Source organism: Salmo salar, chromosome ssa03 (genome assembly GCF_905237065.1).
Source record: "Salmo salar chromosome ssa03, Ssal_v3.1, whole genome shotgun sequence".
NCBI lineage: Eukaryota > Metazoa > Chordata > Actinopteri > Salmoniformes > Salmonidae > Salmo > Salmo salar.
In genome coordinates, this window is record NC_059444.1 from 104,941,313 (window position 1) to 104,953,603 (window position 12,291).

The window sequence follows — 12,291 nt, forward strand, 5'->3', positions numbered from 1 at the left end:
ATCTTCGTGTTTGCACCCGAGAGTCAGCAACCCCAAGGACAGTGCCTGTTTTTATGCTACAGTTATTTTCCACTCTACCAGTTCCTCACGGACACATGTCCTTGAGCAGCTTCACAACCAGGCTGTTGTGTGTGTGTGTGTGTGTGTGTGTGTGTGTGTGTGTGTGTGTGTGTGTGTGTGTGTGTGTGTGTGTGTGTGTGTGTGTGTGTGTGTGTGTGTGTGTGTGTGTGTGTGTGTGTCACGAGTCTAACTCAGCCTACACCCCTGCTGCACAGCAACCCTCCAGTTAGTCACGTCTATTATATGTTGCTCAATCTATGTTAATACAATACAAACCTGTTATGTTTAACATTCATGTATTCATAAGCTATGCACCACATCTAGTTTAAGAAAATATATCCCAACACTAGCTAGCTATGTAGTCTTCTTATTTATGTTGGTTGTCAGCTAGCTAGTTAGCTATGTAGTCTTCTTATCTATGTTGGCTGTCAGCTAGCTAGCTAGTTAGCTATGTATTCTTCTTATCTATGTTGGTTTTTAGCTAGCTAGCTAGCTAGTTAGCTATGTAGTCTTCTTATCTATGTTGGTTGTTAGCTAGTGTCATGACGTTGGCCTGTGGGTAAGGTTTATGACCCCCCCCCCATAAATACCTTTCTCCCTTCCCCTCTCTTACTGACCCTATGAAGGACTGCTGTCCTGTTAAATATAGAGAGTCTGGGAACATCAAACAAATGAGGAAAGGAACCATATTTTGGTAATAAAACCAGTTGGAAATATGCTTGATAACGTAATGAGTATGTATGTCAGGTTCGTTGTTATCTGGGACATTATGATTGATGACAGGACGACATAAACTGTACCTGAGAAAGTATACACCCTCTAGTTATCAGAGTCACCTGGAATTGTTATGCAATTGAAATGTTTGATATTGAAATTGTTTGTTAGGAGATTAAATGTAATTTTAGCTTCCAAATGAGAGAATTGGGTTTTCATAAGGAAAGTGCCCTGCTCGATCAGTGGCCCAACCCTGTGAAGAGACAGGGGTTATAAACGATGAAACACCTCCTTCCCCCCTCTCCACTATATAAGCCTTTGACGAAAAGATAACCACGTAGTTCCAGTACGGGAGGTCTGCAGCCTCTACGTTAGAAGGACACACAGGTCAAGTACAGAAAATGCCAACCTCGGCGTGAGCTTTGATGGCGAATGGTATGAACTTTGAGCTTATTCACTACAGAAGTGATACTTCCTAGCCGCTGTCGACGTGGGCTAGGAAAGGACGGACGACGGATCCAGTCTAACAAACAGACGAAGATACCACCACGTATCGAATTTACCACCAGAGACATTGTTCCGAGTACAGGAAGATCTGTTGGCCAACCCGGCCAGCATCTACGACCAATCTACCGAAGCGCAGCTCAGAGTAAATAGTTATTGCATTTTCCTTTTCCAAATGGGCGGTAATTTAGAATGCATAAGATAATGTATTTACGATAGCATAGCTGCTGTTTCTCTGGTCCTAAATCTTCCCGCTCTTTCATTCAAGCCCAACCCCCTTTCCTTTGTGTAACTAGCCATGATACAGGTTCCGTCCACCAGGACGTTTTCTGTATGACATCATTGTATTCTGTGTATTTGTAATTCTGTGTGATTAGTTAGGTATTTAGTAAATAAATAATTAAACCCAATTTTGTATTGCTGATTCAACTTGTTAGCCAGGGTTCGTGAAGATAACCAAGAATTTACAACTTTCATTATGAGACTGAAAATAAGATAAGGGTTAATAGTGACTGCTACCGATGTAAAATATTACTAAGTATTTTAAGAGTTTATTCGGAAGATAACGGCTCTATAAACGTTCTTCCGTGGTGCCCCGACTTTCTAGTTAATTACAGTTACATGATTAGCTTAATCAGGTAATATTAATTACAGAGAGAATTTTATAGGTTAGCATGTCATATCACTTAATCCGGCATAGCCAAAGACACGACACTAGCTAGCTATGTAGTCTTCTTATCTATGTTGGTTGTCAGCTAGCTAGCTAGTTAGCTATGTATTCTTCTTATCTATGTTGGTTGTCAGCTAGCTACCTAGTTAGCTATGTAGTCTTCTTATCTATGTTGGTTGTCAGCTAGCTAGCTAGTTAGCTATGTAGTCTTCTCATCTATGTTGGTTGTTAGCTAGCTAGCTAGTTAGCTATGTAGTCTTATCTATGTTGGTTGTTTGCTAGCTAGCTAGTTAGCTATGTAGTCCTCTTATCTATGTTGGTTGTTAGCTTGCATAACTGATATGTGTTTAATTGTAAGGGACACTTCATGTTTTATGGATAATATTTAAATGTACAGAGTGGGTGAGCTCCATTCCTGACAGGCTGATCAGATTCAATCAGGATGCTGCCTAGTTGGCTGTTTCATAGGTAAAGCACCATGCAGGCAGATTAGCTGCCAGTGTTTTATAGGCTGATACATATACTGTAATCCAGAGTTGGTGAGCTCTATTCCTGACAGGATGATCAGATTCAATAGCAGCCTCAGAGGATGTTGCCTTGTAGGCTGTTTCATATGTAAGGCACCTAGCATGTGGCCAAATGCTGAAGATTGTATAGATTAGAACAGGACTGTGCATTTTTGTGTTTTTTCCCTTCTTTACTGTAATTGTGTTTTATTTTTACACATTTGGAACCAAAGGCCATGTATGTTGGATTTGTTGTTGATCACTGGCAGCAATTTCAGGTTGCTAATCAAGCTTTTACTGCAGCAATTCTGTCACATGCTATTTTTTTATACTGTACATTCTATAAAGTAAAGATGACTCATTCACTTTTAGATAGTATGTTGACAAAAAATGCAACACATTCGAGTGGTTTACAGTAAAAGGAAACTGAATTATAAAAAACAATGGATTTCATATTGTCTATTGTATGCAGGTAGAACTGAAACATGAAAAGTAATGCAGTTTATGTAATGCCATCAACTGTTAGTATTTTGAAAGTCGTTGTGCTATGATTGATTATATGTTCCTCTTGGATAGAAAACATGTGTTAGTGTTTTGACAGAATGATTAGATATTGAGTCGGGTTTGCTGAGTTAGTGTATGTAGAGATTTTTCTTTTTTAGCATTTTGAAATGTAGAGTTGGTATTTAATGAAGAAAATGTGGTTTTGAGCAGAAAAGTAACTATTTGGCTAATTGTGTGATGTAGGTGTGTTGCTGTGATAAGAGTTTAGTAAAAGTATATTAATTACAGGTAAACACTTGTTAGAGATTATAAAAAGAGAGAGATTTTCTCTTTCTAATCTACAGTTAACTCTTTTCACTCAGGAAGGTATTTTGTGTGAAAGAGAGACTAATAAATATTGTGGAAAGACTAACAACTTACGCCTCCTCAAAACAGGTTGTGTGTGTTCATTAGTGCCCACCGTAGCAAAATATTTGACAACGGTAGCCGTTTAGGTCACGCTGTACAGCATTTGGAGTAAACTGTTTATGCAATGTTGCAAAAATGTTGGCTGTAGAGTAAACTAGTGAATGCGACCCAGGTTGCAGCCTACGAATCGGCCTGATGCTGAAACCTGAACGTGGCCTGAGGGGTATACTATGATACTGGCTTGATATACTGGTTTTCTAAAGCTAGCCAGCTTCAGTTAGCTTCACATTCCAGCTCAGGCCTCATCCATCAGAATATACAGAGCGCTAGTCATCAGGAAGCTGCTCTCTCAGATAAATTCTCAGATACGTTTAGAAAAGAACAGATTGAAAGACAATAAATAGCCTACTGTTAGTGAATACAAATATGTGTGAGACATGGCCTTGTGTTGCTGTACTGTCTATAACTACCTTAACAAACAGTGACTTATTATTATTATTATTATTGTTGCTGTACTGTCTATAATTACCTTAACAAACAGTGACTTATTATTATTATTATTGTTATTGTTATTGTTATTGTTGCTGTACTGTCTATAACTACCTTAACAAACAGTGGCTAATTATTATTATTATTATTATTGACAGTTACCATGGAGATGAAATGTCACAACTACATGTTAATGTGATGCATTAAATCACCTGTCACTGTGTTAACCACAACCAACATGTTGGATCTCTGTTTAGTTGTCACTGTGTTAACCACAACCAACATGTTGGATCTCTGTTTAGTTGTCACTATGTTAACCACAACCAACATGCTGGATCTCTGTTTAGTTGTCACTGTGTTAACCACAACCAACATGTTGGATCTCTGTTTAGTTGTCACTGTGTTAACCACAACCAACATGCTGGATCTCTGTTTAGTTGTCACTGTGTTAACTACAACCAACACGCTGGATCTCTGTTTAGTTGTCACTGTGTTAACCACAACCAACATGCTGGATCTCTGTTTACAGGGGTCAGTGCTCTAAAATGAGTCTCTCTGAGGAGAAAGAGGAGGGGGCCCTGCCTTAGAAGACCTTTTTATTCTCTATTTTGGTTAGGTCAGGGTGTGACTAGGGTGGGTACTCTAGTTTTTGTATTTCTATGTTGGCCTGATATGGTTCCCAATCAGAGTCTATCGTTGTCTCTGATTGGGGATCATATTTAGGCAGCCTTTTCCCAGCTGTTGTTTGTGGGATCTTGTCTATGTATAGTTGCCTACGAGAGGCATGTTTTGGTTTGCTCTTTATTGGTTTCTGTGAGTTTCATCTAATAAACATGTGGAACTCTAGGCACGCTGCACCTTGGTCTACTCATTTCGACGATCGTGACAGCTAGTCTTTTGACTGAATTATTAGATATTGAGTTGGGTCTGCCGTGTTTTGATAGAGTTAGTGTATGTAGAGAAAGTTTTTTTGCATTTTGAAATGTAGATTTGGTATTTATTAATGAATAAAACGTGGTTTGAGCAGAAAATGTACTATTTGGCTAATTGTGTGATGTAGGTGTGTTGCTGTAATGAGTTTAGTAAAAGTATGTACAGGTAAACACTTGTAAGCGATTGTAAAAAAAACTGTAAGACTATGTTGGTGTTTCCTTTGTTTTGGCAGTTACCTGTAGGTGTATGTTACTCATCACTGCAATCCATCTGTTCTTGTACTTTATGCTGGTCTACATTGACATAGATCTGTTGTTGTACTTTATGCTGGTCTACATTGACATAGATCTGTTGTTGTACTTTATGCTGGTCTACATTGACATAGATCTGTTGTTGTACTTTATGCTGGTCTACATTGACATAGATCTGTTGTTGTACTTTATGCTGGTCTACATTGACATAGATCTGTTGTTGTACTTTATGCTGGTCTACATTGACATAGATCTGTTGTTGTACTTTATGCTGGTCTACACTGACATAGATCTGTTGTTGTACTTTATGCAGATCTACATTGACATCGATCTGTTGTTGTACTTTATGCTGGTATACATTGACATAGTTTTGACAAAATCATGTCTCTTACATACTAATGGCTCAAATTAAAGTTTAATTGATAAATCATGATGATGTCATTAGAATACAATATTAGTTGATACTAAAATATAGTATTTCTTGGAACTTTTGAGTCAAGGATATGTTTCTGTACATGTCTGTATTATTTTCGTTTATTAGAAAGAAAATGTATTTGTTCCATTGGTTGGCTGTGTGAGAGAAAGAGAGAAACAGAGAGACAGAAAGAGACAAAGAGAGAGGGGAGTGAGAGAGAACAGGCCTGAACCTGAAAAAAATAAATAAGAGTTGAGCAACTGAAATTAACTTTTGACGACGAAGGATCATTCCAGACTCTGCTTCTGTTGAGAGAGAGATAAAAGGTAAGACGACGATTGTGTATTCATATAGTTGATGATATTGTTATGTGTATTAATATAGTTGATGATATTGTTGTGTGTATTAATATAGTTGATGATATTGTTATGTGTATTAATATAGTTGATGGTATTGTTGTGTGTATTAATATAGTTGATGATATTGTTATGTGTATTAATATAGTTGATGATATTGTTATGTGTATTCATATAGTTGATGATATTGTTATGTGTATTAATATAGTTGATGTTTTTGGTGGACAGAGTGTTATAATAGGCCTACTCTCCTTAAAATGTATTTGATGTAAATTAGATGTGGATTCGTTCAGTGCCCACCTGTGTTCCCCAGGGTGATCTCCTACTGTATCGTAGGTCTATAGACTTGTCTTCTCTAAACAGGCTTAAAACACAACAAGCAACAAACAAACATTTTCTCTTTCTAATCTACTGTTAACTCTTTTCACTCAGGAAGGTATGTTGTTTGAAAGAGAGACAAATAAATATTGTGAAGAGACTTACAACAACTTACACTTCCTCAAAACAGGTTGAGTGAATTCATTAGTGCCCACCATAGCAAAATGTTTGGCAGCTTAAACCATTTAGGTCACATTGTACAGCATTTGGAGTAAACTGTTTATGCAATGTTGCAAAACTGTTGGCTGTGGAGTAAACTAATGAATACAACCCAGGTTGTTGCCTACGACTCGGCATGTTGATGCCTGCCTCTTGCTGAAACCTGAACGTAGCCTGAGGGGTATACTATGATACAGGCTTGATATACTGGTTTTCTAAAGCTAGCCAGCTTCAGTTAGCTTCACATTAGAGCTCATCCATAAGAATATATGGCGCGCTAGTCATCAGGATGTCCAGAGAGGACATATGAATATAAAATAACTCCCACGTTATGTTGAGATCACACTTTATTTATCTCATGATCACTAATAACAAAAGTTGTTTTGTTGAGAACACGAGATAAACTCTATAATTAGGAGTGGACATATCGATGATAGATTGACAGTATGGCTGAGGATGCAGAGCCCACGGTGGGGAAACGCATACATTTGTATTGATTGCTACAATAAGGGATGGTACATTTCCTGATGGCATCATGCTTTCATTTGTGTTTGGAGCTCATTATCAGTTTAGGCAGCTAAACACTGGAGGGGCATTTAAACCCTGAACAATGCTTGACAGGCAACACTGTCCTCCAGGCTCTCTGCTATCCCCAAGAACACAGCCAATCGCATGCAACAATGCAGCTAACTTGGCTAGTCTTGTGAGCAAGCTAGTGTTAGGTTGCGTCAATCAAATCTGGTATCAGGACAAAGTGCGACACGGAGTCACCGAATATATTCTATGTCTTTTTATTATAGTCAAGCGATAAATGGTAAATGCAATCTTCGTGTACATGGGTTCCCTGCAGGGCAAACAGAGAACTAACTGTTCAAACACAAAGTTCTTCTTTAATACTCTGACAGAGATAGTTCCCGCTCAGAGCAGGCCAGTCAGAGTAGAGGCTGAGCGTGGTTTAGACTTGCTCAGCCTATCGCAGGCGCCCAGGCTGGTCCCAGCCTCTTGGCGCATCACTGTCTTCCAGCTTATCTTCGTGTTTGCACCCGAGAGTCAGCAACCCCAAGGACAGTGCCTGTTTTTATGCTACAGTTATTTTCCACTCTACCAGTTCCTCACGGACACATGTCCTTGAGCAGCTTCACAACCAGGCTGTGTGTGTGTGTGTGTGTGTGTGTGTGTGTGTGTGTGTGTGTGTGTGTGTGTGTGTGTGTGTGTGTGTGTGTGTGTGTGTGTGTGTGTGTGTGTGTGTGTGTGTGTGTGTGTGTGTGTGTGTGTGTGTGTCACGAGTCTAACTCAGCCTACACCCCTGCTGCACAGCAACCCTCCAGTTAGTCACGTCTATTATATGTTGCTCAATCTATGTTAATACAATACAAACCTGTTATGTTTAACATTCATGTATTCATAAGCTATGCACCACATCTAGTTTAAGAAAATATATCCCAACACTAGCTAGCTATGTAGTCTTCTTATTTATGTTGGTTGTCAGCTAGCTAGTTAGCTATGTAGTCTTCTTATCTATGTTGGCTGTCAGCTAGCTAGCTAGTTAGCTATGTATTCTTCTTATCTATGTTGGTTTTTAGCTAGCTAGCTAGCTAGTTAGCTATGTAGTCTTCTTATCTATGTTGGTTGTTAGCTAGTGTCATGACGTTGGCCTGTGGGTAAGGTTTATGACCCCCCCCATAAATACCTTTCTCCCTTCCCCTCTCTTACTGACCCTATGAAGGACTGCTGTCCTGTTAAATATAGAGAGTCTGGGAACATCAAACAAATGAGGAAAGGAACCATATTTTGGTAATAAAACCAGTTGGAAATATGCTTGATAACGTAATGAGTATGTATGTCAGGTTCGTTGTTATCTGGGACATTATGATTGATGACAGGACGACATAAACTGTACCTGAGAAAGTATACACCCTCTAGTTATCAGAGTCACCTGGAATTGTTATGCAATTGAAATGTTTGATATTGAAATTGTTTGTTAGGAGATTAAATGTAATTTTAGCTTCCAAATGAGAGAATTGGGTTTTCATAAGGAAAGTGCCCTGCTCGATCAGTGGCCCAACCCTGTGAAGAGACAGGGGTTATAAACGATGAAACACCTCCTTCCCCCCTCTCCACTATATAAGCCTTTGACGAAAAGATAACCACGTAGTTCCAGTACGGGAGGTCTGCAGCCTCTACGTTAGAAGGACACACAGGTCAAGTACAGAAAATGCCAACCTCGGCGTGAGCTTTGATGGCGAATGGTATGAACTTTGAGCTTATTCACTACAGAAGTGATACTTCCTAGCCGCTGTCGACGTGGGCTAGGAAAGGACGGACGACGGATCCAGTCTAACAAACAGACGAAGATACCACCACGTATCGAATTTACCACCAGAGACATTGTTCCGAGTACAGGAAGATCTGTTGGCCAACCCGGCCAGCATCTATGACCAATCTACCGAGCGCAGCTCAGAGTAAATAGTTATTGCATTTTCCTTTTCCAAATGGGCGGTAATTTAGAATGCATAAGATAATGTATTTACGATAGCATAGCTGCTGTTTCTCTGGTCCTAAATCTTCCCGCTCTTTCATTCAAGCCCAACCCCCTTTCCTTTGTGTAACTAGCCATGATACAGGTTCCGTCCACCAGGACGTTTTCTGTATGACATCATTGTATTCTGTGTATTTGTAATTCTGTGTGATTAGTTAGGTATTTAGTAAATAAATAATTAAACCCAATTTTGTATTGCTGATTCAACTTGTTAGCCAGGGTTCGTGAAGATAACCAAGAATTTACAACTTTCATTATGAGACTGAAAATAAGATAAGGGTTAATAGTGACTGCTACCGATGTAAAATATTACTAAGTATTTTAAGAGTTTATTCGGAAGATAACGGCTCTATAAACGTTCTTCCGTGGTGCCCCGACTTTCTAGTTAATTACAGTTACATGATTAGCTTAATCAGGTAATATTAATTACAGAGAGAATTTTATAGGTTAGCATGTCATATCACTTAATCCGGCATAGCCAAAGACACGACACTAGCTAGCTATGTAGTCTTCTTATCTATGTTGGTTGTCAGCTAGCTAGCTAGTTAGCTATGTATTCTTCTTATCTATGTTGGTTGTCAGCTAGCTACCTAGTTAGCTATGTAGTCTTCTTATCTATGTTGGTTGTCAGCTAGCTAGCTAGTTAGCTATGTAGTCTTCTCATCTATGTTGGTTGTTAGCTAGCTAGCTAGTTAGCTATGTAGTCTTATCTATGTTGGTTGTTTGCTAGCTAGCTAGTTAGCTATGTAGTCCTCTTATCTATGTTGGTTGTTAGCTTGCATAACTAATATGTGTTTAATTGTAAGGGACACTTCATGTTTTATGGATAATATTTAAATGTACAGAGTGGGTGAGCTCCATTCCTGACAGGCTGATCAGATTCAATCAGGATGCTGCCTAGTTGGCTGTTTCATAGGTAAAGCACCATGCAGGCAGATTAGCTGCCAGTGTTTTATAGGCTGATACATATACTGTAATCCAGAGTTGGTGAGCTCTATTCCTGACAGGATGATCAGATTCAATAGCAGCCTCAGAGGATGTTGCCTTGTAGGCTGTTTCATATGTAAGGCACCTAGCATGTGGCCAAATGCTGAAGATTGTATAGATTAGAACAGGACTGTGCATTTTTGTGTTTTTTCCCTTCTTTACTGTAATTGTGTTTTATTTTTACACATTTGGAACCAAAGGCCATGTATGTTGGATTTGTTGTTGATCACTGGCAGCAATTTCAGGTTGCTAAAAAAGCTTTTACTGAAGCAATTCTGTCACTTCCTGTTTGTTTCTACTGTACATTCTATAAAGTAAAGATGACTCATTTTGAATGGTGCCAAAGCAAACAAACAAAACAAACACAAAAATGCCACAACCAAACAATATGATGCATGGAGAGAGTCTTCAATGAATGGGGAAGTGGGGTATTTATCCCGGGACACACCCGAGCCAAGGTGTGTCCCATTTCGCTAACGACCCTCCAGGCTCCGCCCACCGACATCCTATTAAGGAAAACAAGAGCAAAGAGAAAGAATTCGGCAGACAGAGTGGGAGGGTCGTCACAGTATGTTGCCAAAAATGCACACATTCGACACTCAACACAAAAATCTAGAGTGGTTTACAGTAAAATCTAGAGTGGTTTACAGTCAAATCTAGAGTGGTTTACAGTAAAAGGAAACTGAATTATAAAAAACAATGGATTTTATATTGTCTATTGTCTGCAGGTAGAACTGAAACATGAAAAGTAATGCAGTTTATGTAATGCCATCAACTGTTAGTATTTTGAAAGTCGTTGTGCTATGATTGATTATATGTTCCTCTTGGATAGAAAACATGTGTTAGTGTTTTGACAGAATGGACGTGGTCCATTCTGGACGACTTGGTCAAGTCAAATTCAATATATCAATATTCATATATTATACTTCTACATTTAACATTTCATATGATAATGTAATTGTATCATAGTTCCACTATAGTGTAGTGATCCTCTACATTTCATATGATAATGTAATTGTATCATAGTTCCTCTAAAGTGCAGTGATCCTCTACATTTCATATGATAATGTAATTGTATCATAGTTCCACTTTAATGTAGTGATCCTCTACATTTCATATGATAATGTAATTGTATCATAGCTCCACTAAAGTGCAGTGATCCTCGCTATATGAGCCACTTCACAATTCCAACCAAGTGACCCAATTGGTGCCAATGGCGCGATCGCGTAGGTTGTTGGCCTTTTACATGTGCGACCTGGGTTCACTTCCCTGCCCAGCTGTTTGCTACATTGGTGTCAGAAGTGGTATGGTGTCTGTGAGGTCATCAGAATGGACCGGATGTGTGAGGGGTCTGAGTAGTCGAAGCACGGGACTAATTAATCTAACCACACTGTCCAATTTCAAAAAGGCTTTACAACGAAAGCAAAACATTAGATTATGTCAGCAGAGTACCCAGCCAGAAATAATCAGACACCCATTTTTCAAGCTAGCATATAATGTCACAAAAACCAAAACCACAGCTAAATGCAGCACTAACCTTTGATGATCTTCATCAGATGACACTCCTAGGACATTATGTTATACAATTCATGCATGTTTTGTTCAATCAAGTTCATATTTATATAAAAAATCAGCTTTTTACATTAGCATGTGACATTCAGAACTAGCATACCCACCGAAAACTTCCGGTGAATTTACAAAATTACTCACGATTACTCACATTTTGCAATATTCTGAGTAGATAGCCCGGCCATCATGGCTAGCTATTTTGACACCCACCAAGTTTGGCACTCACCAAACTCAGATTTACTATAAGAAAAATTGGATTACCTATGCTGTTTTGGTTCCAAATAATCCATAGTTATATCCAAATAGCTGCGTTTTGTTCTTGTGTTCAAGACAGTATCCGAAGGGTGACGCCGGCGTGTATCGTGACAAAAAAATTCTAAATATTCCATTACCGTACTTCGAAGCATGTCAAACGCTGTTTAAAATCAATTTTTATGCGATTTTTCTCGTAAAAAAGCGATAATATTCCGACCGGGAGACCTTGTTTTTGTTCAAACACTGAAAATAGAAAATGGAGTCTTCACATGCACGCGCGCACCAGTGTCATTGTTCTCAGAACAACCACTTTCCAAAAGCCCTACTGTTTTTCGCCCAGGGACTGCAGAGTTATCATTCCCCGTTCTGGCGCCTTCTGAGAGCCTATGGGAGCCTTAGAAAATGTCACGTTACAGCAGAGATCCTCTATTTTTGATAAAGAGGCTACAGAAGGCCAAGAAATGTTCAGACAGGGCACTTCCCATATAGAATCTTCTCAGGTTTTGGCCTGCCGTATGAGTTCTGCTATACTCACAGACACCATTCAAACAGTTTTAGAAACTTTAGGGTGTTTTCTATCCAAATCAAATCATT

The 12,291-nt window shown here is 39.0% G+C and overlaps 1 protein-coding gene across 1 annotated transcript in view; it reads right to left on the reverse strand.

Moving 5' to 3' along the window:
* Positions 1 to 12,291, reverse strand: part of LOC123741878 (zinc finger protein 184-like) — a gene marked incomplete at both ends in the record, with an annotated part of 464,177 nt that overhangs the window by 324,041 nt on the left and 127,845 nt on the right. The window lies entirely within an intron of this gene.